Source organism: Linepithema humile, chromosome 2, assembly GCF_040581485.1.
Source record: "Linepithema humile isolate Giens D197 chromosome 2, Lhum_UNIL_v1.0, whole genome shotgun sequence".
NCBI classification, from domain to species: Eukaryota; Metazoa; Arthropoda; class Insecta; order Hymenoptera; family Formicidae; genus Linepithema; species Linepithema humile.
This window is the reverse complement of record NC_090129.1, coordinates 3,494,706-3,513,560: the sequence shown is the minus strand read 5'-3', so window position 1 is coordinate 3,513,560 and position 18,855 is coordinate 3,494,706. Positions and strand designations below refer to the sequence as shown.

The 18,855-nt window shown below is 39.8% G+C and overlaps 1 protein-coding gene across 5 annotated transcripts in view; it reads left to right on the top strand.

The window, feature by feature from the left end:
- Rbfox1 (RNA-binding Fox protein 1) overlaps positions 1-18,855 on the top strand; it is a 289,153-nt gene that overhangs the window by 34,025 nt on the left and 236,273 nt on the right. For 3 of the 5 annotated variants that reach the window (XM_067350441.1, XM_067350442.1, XM_067350443.1), the window contains exon 3: positions 14,419-14,462. The exons of the other annotated variants lie outside the window; for them this stretch is intronic. The gene's annotated coding sequence lies outside the window, so the exon portion shown is untranslated. The remainder of the gene's footprint in view (positions 1-14,418; positions 14,463-18,855) is intronic. 5 annotated transcript variants of the gene reach the window in all.

Sequence of the window (18,855 nt, the reverse complement as noted above, 5' to 3'; positions counted from 1 at the left end):
ATTAAATATTATTAGTCTTAAATAGAAAAAAATCTTAAATATTATTATCTAAGGCGCTGGACATTGAACATTAAAAAATAATTTTATTCGACGATAGATGACAAATATATAATCATTAACTATGAAAACCATATTTTATTGTGGAATAAAAAACTTAATTGTTTGAGAATAATAATATGTACGGTAAATGATGGGCGCAAATTAGCATATTTGTACAAAATTCAGCGTAAATTGCGAATTTGCGAAAATGTGAATATTGCTTTGATATAATTCCAAATTTCCATTGTCCTCGACAATAGCGATTTGCCGTGTTTCACTAATAAATCGGCGATAAATCGGCGATGAATCGCCGGACTGGCTACAATCGATACAACTGACCGACTGCAAAATGCAATGATAATAATTCAATCGATATTAATCATGTGTACCAGCAAGTTTTAATTCACCGATCGAGTTCGGAACGCATCGATTGTATAGCGTACACGTTTGCGCATCGCGTATGCAAATGTATTGTACCTTACGTCCCGCTGTATGCTTGGTATAACACCTTGTTTCGAGAACATAATTGGAAATGAATACTTGATCGTTGAGATCGTGAAGTCTGGTGCCACGTGGAACCCCATGTCGCTTCAAGAAGATTGAGTTTCCGTCAAACTTCGCGCGCTCCCCGAAGGACATCTTTCGAGCATGCGAAAGTTGTAAGATCGCGAGCCTTTTCGAAAGCGGCACCTACATCCGAACATCGTACATTCTGATGTTTATCGAGAACGAAAATGTTCGTTAACGTTACATTGTATATTTGTATAATGATTATTGCTGAATATCAGCTGGCCACTCTTAATACACGCGATAACGACGCTGTGAATTATTATTCGGTATTATTCGCTTTATCGCGATTACTCGCGTCGACGTTATCCTCGCAGTCATCTTTTACGCTCTACGCGCCAGTCTTACTCTATTTTTATTATTATCAGATCCATTATGTGCCCTCCCTGTATTTCATTTTCCCGGAAATTAGCGATACTGCACGTTATAGCCGAGAGAGCAGTTTTACGGCCGGACCTGGATAATGCGATTTTTGTGATGTGTTGTGAAAAAACTTGATAATACTACATATACCTTCTCTCACGCTGTTTGAGAAATAAACATTTTTACGTAGTACACAACAACGCGGCGGTATAAAAGTTATTAATCTTTGTGATTATTTTCGTGTAACGATAATATCACAGGACGGATAAAAAGTATATTCGCCAAAAATAAAATTTATCAGAAATTTGAAATACAGCATTTAGTATAATATTTCTCTATATTTTTTTAATTGAAATTCATAAAAGCATTATTTAGCCATTATTACGAATATCAATCGAATATTGATTCTTGGCGATTTCTTGGCTCCTGCAGTAGGAAGAGAGAATGGTGGCATCGCCGTTGTTCGCGGGCCAAATCGATTGCAGGGTGATTCACAATGCGATTCACAATGCAGTTGGTTAAATCCAATTTACGGAGTACTTCGAGTTCGTCTGAAAAAGAGGCAGGCGCTATTATCTGCTTCACCCTTGACTTCCTTTGTTTCCTTGCCGTATCCTGTATTGTGCAGGATGGTTTATGACGTTATAAAAATCCGGGAGCGCTGATACTTCCCGCTGATCGAAAACGCGATTGCTCGTGTTGGTTTCGAAATAGAATATCATGGGTTTTTGTTAACGGGTTTTTATTAACATAAATGTACGTTAGCCTCGATGGGATATTGAAACAACACTAGAAATGTATCGATGTATACGTAGTAAAATTGGATTTGATTGCAGTTTGTCATCAGGGTAAAATAAAAAAAAAAAAAGAGAGAGAAAGAGAGAAAATGAGATGGCAGCTATCCAATTTCGAGAAAACTAATAACAAACAGTAACTTTGCGTACATCAAAATGGAATCTAACGAATTACTTTTTTGAATATGAAATGACATGTCAATATTTATTTACTACTACAAAATTGTGTTCCATTTTATATTAATAATATCACATTTTCTTCCACAATCGTGCATTAATAATATAATTAATTTTACATTATTATTTACATCAATCGCGCGTTTTTTATCATTACGCTTGTACTCGAAACCGGCGCTTCGCTGCGGGCGCTACTCGAATCGTCGCACCGTCATTCGCAGGTTTATTACGTTTCCCTCAACACGATCGCGGAAGTAAGGGACGGCAGGTGTTCGCGCAGGGGAAAAATCCGGTCCCTCGCCAGCGGCGATTCGCTTGCATCGCCGAAGACATCCCGGTGGGTCCATTAACCCTCCTGACGGCGAGGTAAACGGCAGAAGGGAAAAATAAACAGACGGGGAGTCTGTCCGCGGTGCGGGCGGGTGGGCGAGAAGGAGGGCGGGCGAGCGCGAGAGATGGGTGGTGGGGAGGGAGGGAGGCGAGGAGAAGAGGGAGAGCCGAGGGTGGTGATGGCGTGTCTGGATATCGATCCTGGCTTCCGGGACGTTACCACCGTGCCCCAGCTTTCTACCCCATATACACCCGCTCGTGTGCGCGTACCTATAAACACTCGGCACACATACACGCGCGCGGAACATACATACGCGCGCGTCTAGGTATGCTTAGGAGTTACGTTGGCCGTACACCTACACGCCTTACTACACACATTTTCGCGCTGAAAGACGTACAGAGCGCGCGCGCGTGTGTGCGCCTGTGGTCTACGAAAGCGCAGCATTACCGGAGACCTTCTGGGAAAAGTCGTTCCCTTTTCCAGACTCCAGACGTCCTCCTATCGCGTCCTGTGAATTTCGCTCCCCCCCCCTCTCTCCCTCTCTACCCCTACGTTTCTCGCCCCGCGTGAGTGTCGGGATCGAGCGAACTTTTCGATTATCGCGCGTCATAAATCGCCGGCCGTTTTTCGCGAGGATGTAATTTGTTTTATAACTGCAATTTTCCTCGCGAGACACGTAAATGTAAATTTTTGAAACAGCGCTTATTTGTAATTCATCTAACAACACTAATACGAATGCGCATCGAATTTTTCAAATAAAAATTAATTTTCACGAATTGCGCAAAATCGATAATAATATGTATGCGATAAAAATAAATTTGTCAGTGTTTTGGTTTAAAAAATTCAACAGTCGAACTATGCAAAACTATAGTAAAACTATGTGCATACAGTCACCGGTAATTACTAGTAGCGCAGAGAACGTCGTTACTATCAGTCTTGGTCACATGACGCGTCTCGGAAAGTAGCGTGTCACTTGGCCGTTTCCGTGCCTCGTCCCGAAAACAGACTTTGAACATTCGCTATCCCGTTTAGCACAACTTGCACCGTTGGCGGACGTCGGCGTAGTCTTGTCATTCCAAGTGATAGTTGCCGCACGACTGTTTCCCGGCTGGAACTTCTATCGGGTTGCTCGTGACACGATTAAACGAAGTTTCACCGCAAAGACACTTTTCCGCGTTCAATGCTAATTGCCGGGAGATTCCGGTCCAGAGTCGAATAACGAAGATCCGTCCTTCCGTGTCGCGGTAACCGTGATATTGTTTTCTTAATCGCACGTCCCGGCCGGATATCCCGTCACTTGTCGCGCTTCGACAAGTGTTCATTTGAAATTCAAGGATCTCGGTTGCGCATTCGTAAACAGAGGATTGTCGTTACATTCGCGAGAGAAAATATTTGATACATTTTGGCAAATGCGTGAGATACAAATTTGGCAAAACTTTGCGCTGTGCGAATTTCAGTTTGAAACAGAAATATTGATAACTGTTGATTTTATTCGAAATATTTATTCGATATTTATTTTTTACTTATGCGACATCCATGCGACTGATTTTTCATCGAAATATCAATATTTCCGTATTTTAAAGTTCCGCATTTTGTGTGAACAGAATATTTTTGTCGTAACAAAGCAGATGTTTCGTGCATCTGATTTCGGTAGGAGATATCGCACGTGTTTCGGCGACGTTACTTTCATAGCATAATATCGATAGATATTTATCATAGTTCCGGAATGGAGAAAGTCGGCCTGTGTGAAAGGAAGGGAAGATTTCATGTTCTAGAACGGCAACGTTCTTGGTTTGCCGGAAGAAATCGGTTTCCGACAGAAATAGAGAGAGGGAGAGAGAGGGAGAGAGGTATAGCAGTTTCCGAGCATCGATTTGGCACTTTGCCAAAGGAGCGTACTTTAATATCGCGTGACACCGAACGCATATGTATATGCAAGCCAGGGAGGACGGAGAACATCGGGAATACGTTAAGTCGCTGTCGTGACAGGAGAACTTCTCTCGCGTAGACCGCGGGAGCGCATTCCGTTCGAATATTACGCTCGCTGGCAGCAATGCGCGTTGACACTTGTTCGATCGATCGATGAAGCTGTTATCGATGAATCGTGGTTACTCCTGGAATATATTACGAAGCACGAGAGCGAAACATGTTTTTTTAGAGCAACTCTCAAAACGTGACGTGTTTCAAAAATGATCGGAAACCAAAATAGAAATACAATAAAAATGTATAATAATATTTAGATACTATTTATATTTTTTATATTAACTAACATCGGGAATACGTTAAGTCGCCGTCGTGACGGGAGAATCAATTAATATATAATAATTTACAAATTTTGTTTGTATAATAAATAAATATATTCTCCTCAATAAAATGGAAATATCGAAGTTTATTTTGGAAAAGAGAAATTAGTTCTCACGGCGGAACTTTTTCAACTGAACCTCTATTTTATTTAAAAAGTCCTGCACTGACTTTAAAGCGTGGAGTATTGATTTTGCGACGTTCCGCTATTGACTTTCCGACACTCAGTATTGACTTTAGATATTACAGTGCGAAGATATTGCGCGAATTGAGTCTCTGAGTCGGTGTGATTAGATAATTTATTTAATTAATTCTAACTATTATCCGCGAAAACACGGCGGGAGTTGCTGCGAGTAATCAAGTCGCGCGTTGACGTTGCACGCGACGCTGCTCCGTGCAACAACAAGAGAATTGGGTTGCGCACAATATATTATCGTGGAGAATAACGCGGGGACTAATTTCGAACAGTTCTCTATCTCGCCGCCGCCTCTCCAGTTTCGGCTCCTCGATACGGCGCGGCTCCTCACGCTATTGCACACGCTCTCGCGGCAAGACACGCTAATAGAGAGAAGTAATCAATATTCTACGCTCATTTACGAGGCGGGCGAACTCGCCCGCCGAACTTGCCAAGTCATTTAAAAATAAATGGGAACATAATTGGCGCGCTCTCACTGCAACAATTTAGATAACGTCCTTACTGCATAGCAAATACGACATTTCCATGTGTAGCGGCACTTCTGTAAAATCGGATTATGTAAAGTGCCGTACGTGGAATACATTTTATTGAGGAAAATGTATTTAAGATTTAATTAATTACGAACGGAGTTTGGAAATTATTAATATAACAAAATTAAATTGCATTATTATTATTATTATAAAGGGAATCGAGTTGTGAGTTCGTACACGGCAGCGACTGGCAACTATTAAACTCAAACGTTTCATTGTTTCGATGTCTCCATTGAAATTGAAAGTTAAAATATGATTGTATTAGGTCCTACTTTATGTATGACAATTTATTTTCTTCTATTCAATAAAATAATAAAAAATGTATACATCAAAACAAATATACATCAAAGTTTTATTCCATAGATGTATACTATATTGCAGTTCTTTTTATTCTTCGAGATCTAATCGTTTTAGTATTTAAATACTTTAATTATTTTAAATTATTTGTTTAATTATTTAAGTATAGTGATTTATTTAATTATAATAACAACGGAGTTACTTTTTAGAATTTGTTTGAATTGCAAATAAAATCAAATTAAGGCAGATATTAATTTAACTTTGTGTATAAAACTACTAATTAAAATACTTTTTAAATAATCTGACGGTCGAATGATGTTTGAGTGAACGAACTAGCTTGGAAACTGTGCTTATAATAGAAAAGGAAATGTACAACTGATAATGCGTTATTAATCGCGCAGATTGTACTAATTACTTGCTACGTGAGTTCTGCCTTGTGTCTTAAGTAGAAGTTTGCATGCTATCGTGTTACGTCTCTTCGCTTATGTAGTCAGTCCAACTTGGTACGGCAAAAGTTACAAGTTCCGTGCACCAAGCGCCTAGAGGGTGTGGAACTTATATCCGCCAAATTTGCAACAATGTTCGTGAATTTCCGTGCAGGCCTATATCCACCGCAAGAGTTACGACGTTCTCGAAGGACTTCAGATTTATAGCGGGCCGAGGGAAGATTGTCGAGCTCTTCGCGGTCGTGCCAAGACCGCTCTTGGAGTTGCATTGATCTTAACTTGCTGTGTGTGTAAATACGAGTGCTCGGGTCACTCGTCGAATGGTATTTATACGAGGTCGACGGTGAAATATATATATAATAATAAAGAAAGTCCATGGCATAAAGTCAATAAAATATATAAATATAGTAGACAAAATTATAAATGTACACTTTACGATGTGTAAAATATATTTTATGAATACATAATATATTATTTTTTATCTTGTTGGACTAATATCTCACATATTTAATAATTTAATAAATTATTTAATACAATTTTATAAATTATATTGAATGATATAATATTAACATATATTCATGTTAATATTTATGATATTCTAATTTTACAAGTTCTTTGTATCTTAATTATTAATCTCATGCTCTCCATAAAATCTGTCCAAAATTATTGATCGTTGTTTCCGATCTTTAGACATATGTACATCTTGCTTCATTTATTTTGTATATATTTTCTCTCTTTTCTTTTTCACTCGGACAATTGCGAAATAAAAACATTTCTCCTAGTGACAAATAAGTTTCGAACGATAAGAATGCAATCTCTCTTGGCCGTTAACAACCTATCATCTTTGACTCTCTAATCTTGGCTTGCTTCACTTCTCGAGTGCTTTCCAATTTTCCCTCCCCCCGAGCTTGATTGAAGACTACTTCCCTTTCACCCACATCCCGCGACTCTTCCTCCACGGTGCGATCGATTAATCGAAGAAGCGGCGATAAGAGAGACCGGTCGAGTACGCGGCGCGACGGGCGGTCTCTCTGGCTCTCTGCCAAAAACGAAAGTTCCGCGGTCACGGCGCACCGCCGCAGAAATTTTCGTGACGCGAATCGTGCCGCAACGTCCGAAACTTTTCACATACCTTCGGGTGTCGTTAATTCCGGGAATTTCGTGACTGCGCGACTCCCGCGTGTCTCCTTGCAATTACGCATTACCGGTTTAATGGCGGTCGGGACGAACATACAAACGCGCGTGGCACAATTGAAAATTATTACAGTGAGTGTAATTCGCGCTCTATTGTGAACCGGCTTCAACCGCGTCTCTAAAGTGCATCTTGGGCTTTACGAGCGGCGTATTACCGCAGGTGTGTAAACGCACGCGTGACGTCATACCGACGCTTAAACATATGCTATTTAGACCGCTTAATGAAGTCACTATGATGAAGCTACTGAGTCGAGTGCTTTGAATCGCTCGCGATTTTGATTCGCACGCACGTTTGCATCATTATCCTTTCCGAAACAAGGCGGAATGCTCATTTGATGTAGCGAGTCTGTTCAGGCACTTTATTTCATAAATTAAGATACATTGTATTTTACATTAGCGTTTTACTGTCTGGACAAGCAATTTTTTTACGCGTTTATATGTGAAAAAAAGTATTTTTTTTTATCATGATTTAAAATTACTTTAGAAAATTACGTGTTTGCGTATATTTTAAGCAAATAACTATCAAAACGGAATTTTGGAGAATTTATCATTTCCATTTGTTTTATTGTAACAATTGAAGGATTGAGATAAACTATTAAACTGTAGGTCAGCGTTAATGCAACTTTTACAATCATATGATTTATATGTTTAAAAATTTTTATGAGATAATAGAAATTTTATGAAAATAATATTAATATTGCTTATATCAGATTGAATAGTATACCTATTGTGCACAATATGCAACATGCACTACTTAGCGTGTACAAAAGGAGTGGCAGTTGTATATCGCTCGTGCCACGTTTGACGTAACATAATAATCAAATGAGCTATGTAGTTTTGACCTTAGGCTTCTCTATCTGAAAATAAAGGCAGGCATTAAAATATATGTTAAATGCAGCTTGATTAATCGTTAGGGGCGAGCGTATCGATGAAGTCGGCCTCAGAAATTGTAAAATATTTATCGAACGGAAGGTTTGATGTAATTATTGTACATTCTCTGGATATTTTTTTTAATGCACAACGAAGTGCGCGTTATAATTATAACATAAAAGAGAGAATTTTTTGTGGCGTTAAATTATTGCACACAACAATATTTTTTATATTATTCTATTATATATTAATGCTTTCAAACGCAGAGGATGCTTGTGGTTAATTAAATTATCCAAATTTTTTTATTATAATTTGATTAACTTTGAAGCGATTAAAAAACTGCAGAATTTATTTTGAAGTAAACACGAATTTCTCGTGTAAAATAATATAACGTAGACATTTTGTGAAAAAATGCGATAAAAAATATTTTTAAACTCTAACGATTTAAATATTTATCTTCGCTGTATAGGATTCACTAGAGCGTGAATGCAAATTTGTGGCGCAAGGGTCGGTTTATACAGCGTAGCTTTAAACGAATCAAACGCAGCCTGCGAGAATTATCGCCTGCCTGTTTCGCATTTACGTTTCTGCTCGCGAAATTCGCGTAACTGCGAATTCCGGCCGATTCTGCAGGATCCATTATAAAGTTCCGTCCGTCCGTCCGGCGTGTGACAGTCCGCGCCGGCGACTTAATTCGCCCGCTCGTCCACTTTCGCGGCCACTGTTGCGCGCCGGGCTCAATTTCACGGCGGGGCGAGCCGCCATCGCAGAGCGAAACGAAACATGACCCAGTTAAATTCCTCGTCCCCACACGAGCTATCTCGAGTCGCATGAATGGTGACGCGCGTAGTTCCTTTCGGATAAAAATTCGTATTGTTGAATTGTGAAAAAAATTCAAATAATGAAAAGAGATAATAAAAATGTGTTATATCGATATCTCTTTTTGAAACGCAGGAAGTCATTGAGTACGAATTATCGGTTTATTTCGCAAATAATTGAAATTTCCTTTTTTTTTTATATCTCATCAATTTTTCAAAGCAATTAAAAAATTGCGAACTCTATGCGTAAAATTCTTCTTAGACATTCATTGTGCGGCGCGCAATTATTAAAGGTTGGAAAGAGGGATGGAAAAGAGGGTGAGAAGTGGCCGGAGAGAGAGAAAGTGAGCGCTTGTGTGGAACGTTCGTTAATTAAGTTGTTCCGCTGTGAAACCGACTCGTCCTTGCCGGTTCGTCCTGGCCTTGATGCGAAATCGATGACGTCGCGAGCGGCGCTTTTCGCTCGAAAGTTTGTGACCACCGAACAAGCGTTATCTACGACGTGGCGTTGATTCGATAAAAAGCTCGTGCGAGATAGTATTGCGGGGAAGCGGATTGACATATCCGGACAAGAACATTCAACATACATATTGAGGCTATTTATAGATTCTTTTGCCGATTTCTGCCGTCTAATCTTTCTTAGCAAAAATTTTCTCGAATAAAACCTTCTTGCAACTTTTTAACATTCCACTTTAATTAGCTTTGTGACGAACTGTGAGGTTAAAATTCTGTTAGAGTAAATTATTAAAGTCCACTCAAAGTGATAGAGAATCCTCTTGACTTCACAGAACTATTCGTGCTTTGGGATAACGTGTGATATCAATAGAATTATGGGTGTATGATATGCATAATAATAATAATAGGATTATATTTAATAATATCTTTACTGTTTTATTTCAATTCTTAATTTAGTTTGTAATTTTTAATTTTAATTATTTATGTATAATTATTATACACCTTGTATATGATAATTAGAGGACAGTTTTATTAAATTTTATTGATGTCTAAAATAATTTCTCCGTAACGTGTGCGATTCCAATGATTCATATTAATTAAACGCCAAATTGAATATCGCGCTATCAAGCGCATGATGAAAATTTCGCGCTCGTGTAAATAATTTATTCGATGGCAAAAATGGAGATATACGACCGTTATCAAAATTTGATGCGTCGCATTTCGGATTGGAGCAAAATATCGCTGTAAAAAAATACAAATTTTCGAGTCTTTGGAAAGTTTTCTTGGTTTTTTCGAACAAAAAAAAGTGTCGATTTCTTCTCGATAATATGATTTTCCATATAATGGAGCCCGTGGCATCCGTAATCTCGTGACGATCGATCTTCACCGACTAGAGATAATACGGTTTTCTTAATTCTGCGGAGATTACTGGTTGGCGGGAATGGGGGCGAGAGCGAGAGGGGTGGAATTAAGCAAATCGTGGAATGGAAATTATTCCAGCGGAGAAGGCGAGCAGCAGCAGCAGCAGCAGCAGTAGCAGCAGCCAGCTGCTGTTCCCAGTAGGTTAGACCAGGATGAAAATTCCGCAGTGGCAATAATTCGTGTCCGCGCGCGCGGCGTCGGATGGTCTTTGCACGAGGCCCTTCGATAAAAATTCCAGGAAAGCCAGTGTCGGGCGGCGGCGGCAATTTCATTTCCGTCACGGTGGCGTGTCACGCGTCGTGTCCGTTTGACCCGTTAAATCGGGGCCGTCAGTGAACCGCGGAAAAATGAAATTATTTCCGTCTTGGGGCGCCGGTGTGTGAAATGCGCGCGAGAAACAGCGGTGGGCGCCTTGAACGTTCCCCTTTGGAAATCGTTGAATTACCACGAACATTGACGTAAAACGAAGGAATTACTCGCGCGTCAGCTTATCCGAGAAGACGCTTCTATTGTCTGATCGTTCCGCTTCTCCGAGGGAAGTGCGCGTTTACGCGAGCACCGATAAGGAAAGAGTGATCGATCTTGTCAATTTTCCACGACAACGCTGTGGAAGTACCGGCGTGTTTATCGACGATCCACGTTTCCCGCCGGCGTTCGAAGATCGTCGATGCTTAATCCTCCGTTTTTGTTGTTTTTTTGTTTTATTTTTTATTTTTTTATTTTTTTCGTTTCAATTACCCGTCCGATTCAATTCCGTGCCTCCGAGCTTTGTTATTGCACGAAATAAAGCGTGGGCGTAGTTTTCGTTTTCGCCAAAAAATCGCGCCGATAAATTCCGGCGACTCGTTCCGGCGCCGGGGTGAATAACGGCGCCACGCGCTCGCCGGTTTTTCGCCCGCGAATATATCTCGCGCTTTCCGCCTGCCGCTTATAACCGGCCATTTTTTTCCGACGGCTAGTTTCCAGCGTCGGGCCCCTTTAACGACTTGTCCGACACTTTTAAGCCTAACAGGTGGCAGATTATCGAACTCTTCCGACGCGAGGGAAAAATATGCCGGCATCCTCTCGCCTTCCCTCCGGATTCGTGTTGTATTTTTATTTTTTCACTTTTTTTGTCGCTTTGTTTCTCAATTCGCGTTCGTAGAGTTTTTCTCCTGCCCTGCGTAGGCACGCGTTTGCGTGCGAGCCGTGACAACGGCCAACGCAATTATGATCGCGCGCCGACGCGCCAACCGTGACTTGGATAGAGACTTTCAGCTTAATTGCGAGCCGTGTCATTTTCCGTTGTCCTCTTTTGTCTCGCCGCGTCGCCGAGGATCCATCAAGACGTCCTCGATTTGCGTGTAGCTCGTTGGAAAATGGTGTGCGTACCGGTACTAAACGCTGTCCTCATCTCCTAATGGTCTCATTCAAGTATATTTTCACTATTAACAATTGCTACATCGAAATGTAGCTAACATTTTTACTCCACGGTGCGTTCGTTGTGCAATATGTATTTTTAAACTGTGTGCAATGGAAAAACTTGTTGCGCCCGTCTTTTACAAGGCAACGAAATGGAAGTTTCTCGTAAATGTTTTTTTTTTTAAACTGTTGTCATTCGCGTATGTGATAATATTTAATCTGAAAATCGACCACGTTTGCGTAGCGTCGTCCGGCCGAAACGACAATATGGAATTACACGAGATCGTCACGCCCGGAATTGCGCCCGGCGTGCGTAAAGATGTATGTATGCATGCGTATATTTTCGAACTTTACAACGGAAATGGGAATGCCTGTGCGATGCCACGCGGCTGTTCCGCATACGAAATGCCTGAATTGTACTCCTCTCTTCGTCTCCCGCCTCCTCGTATCCGGCTGCGAAAAATCAATTTGTTTTGTTGTAGTTCGATCCACACGTTTTTCTCTTATGAAATTCCGCCCGTCGCCGGCGGTGAGATTTATACGACGCGGCGAATCATCGGACGGCTTTGTCATACAAATTGAGACCCGGTGCGTGACTACGTAGTCTGACGAATGACGTTGTTGCGTTATAACGAGAGTACCGACTGTCTTCGCGGATTTATTAATACATTGTTTATTTCTATATTCCACAGAGACTGGAACGCGACAGAATAATCGATATGCGTGAATTATCCGCCGTCGTACAATATGAGATTTGCCTCTACTACAAATGAATACAAAGATTTTTCTTCTTTATGTTAGATATAAACCAATTTTGGAATCTCCAATTTTATTATTAATTTAGATTTATTATTTATTTATATGGAAAAATGGTGTTGTTTTCTCGCGTTGTAGAGTATTTTTAGACAATATTTTTCTCATATAGAATAACTTTTATTTTTTACGGGAGATTTTTAATATGTAAACATACCTATATTTTTTTACTATTCTCTGAATTTCAAATTAATGCAAATTAAATTTAAAAAAATAATCTGAAAATGCAAAAGAATTTGCGGAATATTTGTATATAATCAGATACAAATTTTTTGTTTCTTTTTTTCCCTCTCTCTTTCTTTCTCTCTGCATTGGAAAAATTATACATTATTCGTCGCTCGAAGATAATATCAAAGTGAGCACGAAATCGATGAAAATTCGTTGTCACCTACACCGGCGTGTATCTGCAAGCTCTGCATTTTCCATTTTACGGCATTTTGCCGCCAAACTTTCTCTCTCTTGCGCGCGCGCGAGAGACGAATCCGGCTCTCCCGGCTTAATAAATGATGTCACGTGGGGAACCAACAGGAATTAACTGAAACGAAATACGACGAAAAAGGATTAACTGGGAAACAAAACCGTGGTAATCCAGAATCCTCTAGCGCGTTACTGGATTGGTCATAGAAATTTATTTTTGCGTTTTCTCCGCGCTGCTTTCTCCTCCCGTTCGCGGTGAAATTTTTAGCAGCGCTTCAGAAAAATGTTGCGCACTTTGCTGTATTCGTTCCCGCCCGGAATACGATAAACAGGATTTTATTCATGAGATTAATATACCGTCATATATTCCTGCAAAACGCAACTGATATTTTTAATATCACACTGGAAATAATTAAAAAAAAATCTGTTGTGTAATTTTATTTCAAAATTAAAGATATTGGTATTTTTTTATTTTAAGTAATTACTTGTACCTTTAACTTCTCTGTCAAATTATTAGGTGAAAGAGAGTTAGAAAATCGTTAAATTTATTTTTACCAGTGATACTATCCGAGTATATTTCCGGCAAATTAGGTAAATGATTAATTTACAATACTACTATTTTTGTTCGCGATAATTGATGAGAAATAGTACTGAGAAGTAAAGAAGGAGATAAATTTGCTTTAATTTTATTTTGAAGGTGTATTGCATTCGAAATAAAGTAAAATTAAGCAAATTCTTCCGGTGATTTGAAGGTAACAGCGATGGGAATTTAATTTTAGTACTGGTTCGTTACACGAGAAACATGTCGCCGGCATTCCAACACTCAATTAAACTGCAACATTTCCGTGGAAACTTTTCGCTTCGTGGATACATCGAGTTTCGCTTCTCGTGCCCACCCGCTGAGACATGAAGATGTCCTCTGTACTAATGTACGTTTCTTGTCACGAAAACCGGTTTAACTGCTATACGATGATTTATTTATATTATATAACACATGTCCATACTGCCAGTTTTCTGTATTTTACAGCTCCGCTATCGCTCTTAATTACAGATCGCATATCTGCTGCAATGAAAATGCACTCGTCGAACGTTCCGATGATGAATTTGATTTCGACAGTCAACATATTCAGAAGATAAATTGCGATGCAAAAAAAAAAATATATATATAAAGTAGTATAACATAAAATAAAAGGATTTAGCGAATGTAAAAACTTCTCTACATTTTAGAGTGGATTATTTCTCTGTTTAATTTTTCTTAACTTTTTTCCTACAAATATTGTACTTCACAAATAAAGGACGATACATATGCCGCTTGTTAGAATTTATGAATCTGTTTATTCATGACGCTTTATTACATTCAACGGCACTGCAGCTTTTAGGAAACAGTAGCTAATTATTCGCTTAGTCAAACTCGAAGTTGGTTACAATTACGCGACAAACTCCGACGACACACTAATAATAATAGCAATGCGTCTGTATTGTTTCAGATTTGCGCCAGCCTCGTCCAGTTTGACTTTCGTTCCCTCGTTAGGTGAGTGATTTTAGCATCATTTGCGAGAATGGATTTCAGTGAAATTATATCTCATTATGTGTTAGGAGATGCGCGGCAAATATAATTATATTTATCTTTAAAGTTCCCAAGATTCTCTCGCGTTTTGAGCATAGTTCGGGAAACTAATCAGAAAAGATTTCGCAACTTGCTAAGAATGTGCAGAATGTTATTTTAGGCGGCGGGTTTCATTAAACGAGTGAATTTTCACGCGAAAATCCCTGGAACAGCTTTGCCGGGCACAAAGAAAATGCATTCGGCGTAGCGGCAATGAGAGCTTGACGCGCGTTACGCAGAAAATAGCGTTAACAACGAGAAAGGAGTTGTTAAAAGGGGAATGTACCGACGCTTCTTTTCACAGCGGGAAAACATGGCCCTCGTATACAAATGCGAACGCATGCGGTTGTTGAAAAAAAAAAAGTGAGGAACACGAAAAGCTCCAAACGAATGAGCGAAATATTTACATTTTTACATCGCTTATGACGATGTATCGGCCGGATGAATTAATCGTGACGAATATATGGTCTCGAGCTCTGCTTGTCCCAAGTATCTGAAAAATTGATTTGCCATTTTTTTTAACATGGCATATTTCAATTTATGTTTAAAGATGAATTTAATCTTTAATAATCATTATGATGGTGAAAAATGATGCATTATTCGGAATTCGCCATTAATTGTTATAACGTATAATATATATTTGAATTATGTCGAAAGATAATTATTAACGTTGAATTTGATATGCGAGTTTCATATCTGCTTTGCATATCATCTATCTAGCTTTGAATGCAAATCTCATACCACATGCAGTTCACATAGTATTTGATTATATTAAACGATACTTTAATGTTAGATCGATACAATTGAGAGATATTTATATTTAACGGCATATTGCCGTTTCGACACTGCGCGACCTTCTCTAAAGAAAGTCTTTTTCTCGCGCAACATTGATACGATGTGAGACATAACGAACACATGCGCCGAGACGCGATTATTTCGCGAAAAGCAAAAAGAAACGCGCTGCATAAAAGATATCGCTGACGCTTCAATGAGGCGGAGGGATTGTACGAAAAGTAAAAAAGCGCGTGTGTGCGAAATCCGTTCCGTTCGAGCACCTTGTCAGCGCGTGCATGCATTTTCAGACAAAACCGTGTAAGCGAAAGAGGGAGCAAGGGGGGGGGGTAACAGCTTCCCCCCTCTCGGCGAGGTAGGGATAAGGCGAAAAATCGGGCGATGGCGACGGCAGGGCGGTGACGGATGGAAAATGCATTCAGTTCTCCCGATTCAGAGCCGGCCACGGCGGTAACGTAGCACTTTTCATCCCACGATCAATGCGTGGCCGCCGCCACTGCCGCCGCCACTGCTACCGCCGCGAAAGCACGCGAAGGAGCGATGAGGAGGGACTCAGCCGAGAGAAGTGAGAGACGGGCGGCAGAGCTGAAGAGAGAGAGAGAGAGAGAGAGCGAAGAAAGGGTGGATGGGATGGACGTGCACCATCTTGCACTCCATTCCGCGGCACTTCTGCGTCGTCGCTTCCGTCGTGCTCGACGCCTTTTCTTTCTTCGCTTTAACTCTTCTCCCTTTTTTGTCCGCCACTGCACTACCGTACTCTATCTTTATTCTTATTTTCTCTCTCTCTCTCTCTCTCTCTCTCTCTCTTTTAACGATGAATCTGGAAGTGTCAGAAGAGCCGGGGCTTGGCATGCTGCGAGCTTGCATGCATCGCCGGTTACGAAGGCGATTCACCGCGTCTTGTAAAGAGAGTAGTCTGTACCGCTGCTTGTCGGACTTCCGACGTCCCGTTTCGCCTTCGCTACGCCCTCGCTACGTGCAAGCGTCGTGCTATTCCAACGAACCGTGCGACGGCATTCGCATCCTCTTCGCAACCGGGCTAAATCGCTCTTTGGCGCTGGAATAGTATCAGTGTCCGGAAGTTTCGTGACTCTTCGACGATGGAGAAGCACGTCCATCTGATAACAAACGATATATGTTCGAAAAAGGTGACCTAGTGGCCTATCTTGGGTGCAATTTTTCTTTATTGCCGCTCGAGGGTCTCACAGAACGAAATTGTTCTCAAGTGTGACTTCAACGATCCCCTCGATATACGTTTCAGCGTCTTTTCGGTCATTGACACGAAAAGCGATATTCTATATTACGAAATATTTCCTCATAATTACGAAGCGACGTTTCGCTCGAAGCAATATTATTCTCTTTAAATACACTGTAAAAAAATTGGTAAATTTTTACACAACTAAGATGTAAAAATCATAACACGATAAATAACAAATTTACTAAATGTATAATGTAAATTTACATAACTTCATAAATTTTGTACTATTTACGTAGTATATTTTCGTTATTTATGATGTAATTTTTACATCTTGGTTGTGTAAATTTACCGAATTTTTTTACAGCCTAAGACAGTTTCTTATTTAATTTAAATGTTTTTTTTTTGCGCCGCGCGTGTTATTATTATAATTTATACATAAGATAACTTTTATAAATGTCGCAGATTTCGCGATACAAGCTACAGCTAATTGAAATTCTTTTTACCGCGAATATATATTTTTTGTATATGGAATTTTTTTAATGTAAATCAGTGATTAAAAATGTCATATAGGTAACGACAGGACAAGAGAATAATTTTTTATTTTAACAAAAGTTTCGAATTACATTAAAAAAGATTATTAAGCCTGTGTTTGAAACAACTTTAAAAAAAGGCGATTGCAGGCCATAAGCGTTGCATGTCTTGATGATTGCAATAAAAACTCAATTGATCGATGAATCTTCATTACAATCACAGAACAACGCTTGGTCTACAATTTTTTCAAGTTGATGAAAGAAACTAAGTCCGTAATAGCGTAAGTTCCAAGTTCACGCATTAATTCACGTATATTTCGCACGTTTGAATTTACGGGTCACGAACAGCTTCGACGTTGGAATAGCGTCATAAAGCGAAGTATGACATTTCCGCTGAATTGAGAATATGTTATCGAGTCGCGTCTGCTACTCGTGTTACTTGCGAACTTCGCGCGCTCCCTCGGGCGATGTAAAGCTCCAGTTTAAGCGACGGGCGTAGCGCGAGAAACAAACCGTAACCGGCTTTATGGGGCGTAGTGGCTTGAAATTCTCCCCGGCCATCGATCCGTTCCCAATGCATGAAATTAAGACGCTCGTGACGTTATAGACACGTGACTTCATCGCGCGTTACATTGTCAAGGTATTATGTAGTCGGAAAATCTGCAATGCAAACCGTCCGCGTCGCGCGGCCGAAAGTGTTACGAGCCATTTTCACGGGTGATAAAGAAAATAACGTGCAATTACGAATCGTCGTGCTCTTCGTGCATTTAAGCTCGAAATTTTGTACCTCGAAGGACTGTACGTCGCAACAGACTGGACTGTCGATTTTTTCTGTCTTCTGTCGTCTCTCGATAAGAGACGTCGAATAAACGAAGTTGGGAGACTTACTTTGCATGCGAATATCGCAGAAAATGACATTCTTGCATTTGGATGCCTTTTTATTCTGTATCTCTTATATTGAATTTCCTGAATATAAATCAGCATTCAAATAACAATGCAAAATGTACGAGATTAAGTATATCATAAATAGCGAGAAAACAAGAAACATTTTTCTTAATTTTAGTGAAAGTTAAAAGATTTAATATAATTTCAAATGTAATTTTCTCTTTGCAATATTAACACTTTTTAAAATAAATCTTGCATTAAATTCTCAAGCTGAAAAAGTGTGATTTTATTCAGTTTCATTAATATTAATTATTTCTAATTAATTATGTATTTACGATAATATTTTCGACGCGTTAAAAGTGATATAAAACGCGCGTTTCAAATAAAGCATTGGAATAATGCATTAATAACGTCGGTCGACTAATAACGTCAATTGCACGCGGTCGATCGATATTTCTACGTTGGAAAAAACATAGTTTCGTCATTGAGACTTTCTCGCGAATGGAGGAATCGTCGAGTGGAGAATAGCGTGTCCGATTCTATCGGGCTCTCTTTCAATGCTTGCAGCTGGAAAGCGGGTTTGCGCGTGCCGGTCGATGCTAATCATTATATCCCCGTAGAATAAACGAGTTTCTCTCTCTCGTTACACCGGCTTGTCGAATCGATCGAATAATATCGTCCGCGTCGGCGAAATGTTTTGTCGTCACGTTGCGACAGTACGCGAGATCTAAACCGTTATCGCTATTTTGGAAATTGTACCGCGCGCTGTTGCACAACGGTCAATTTGCGCTAATTGCGCCGTGAAAACGCGCAGCGAAAAATACGGAAGCTACCGCGTAAAATGCTAATTGGAGATAATTCTGATTAGTACTTTAAGCTGTTACAATCGCGCTGTCTCAGCATTAAAAGATAA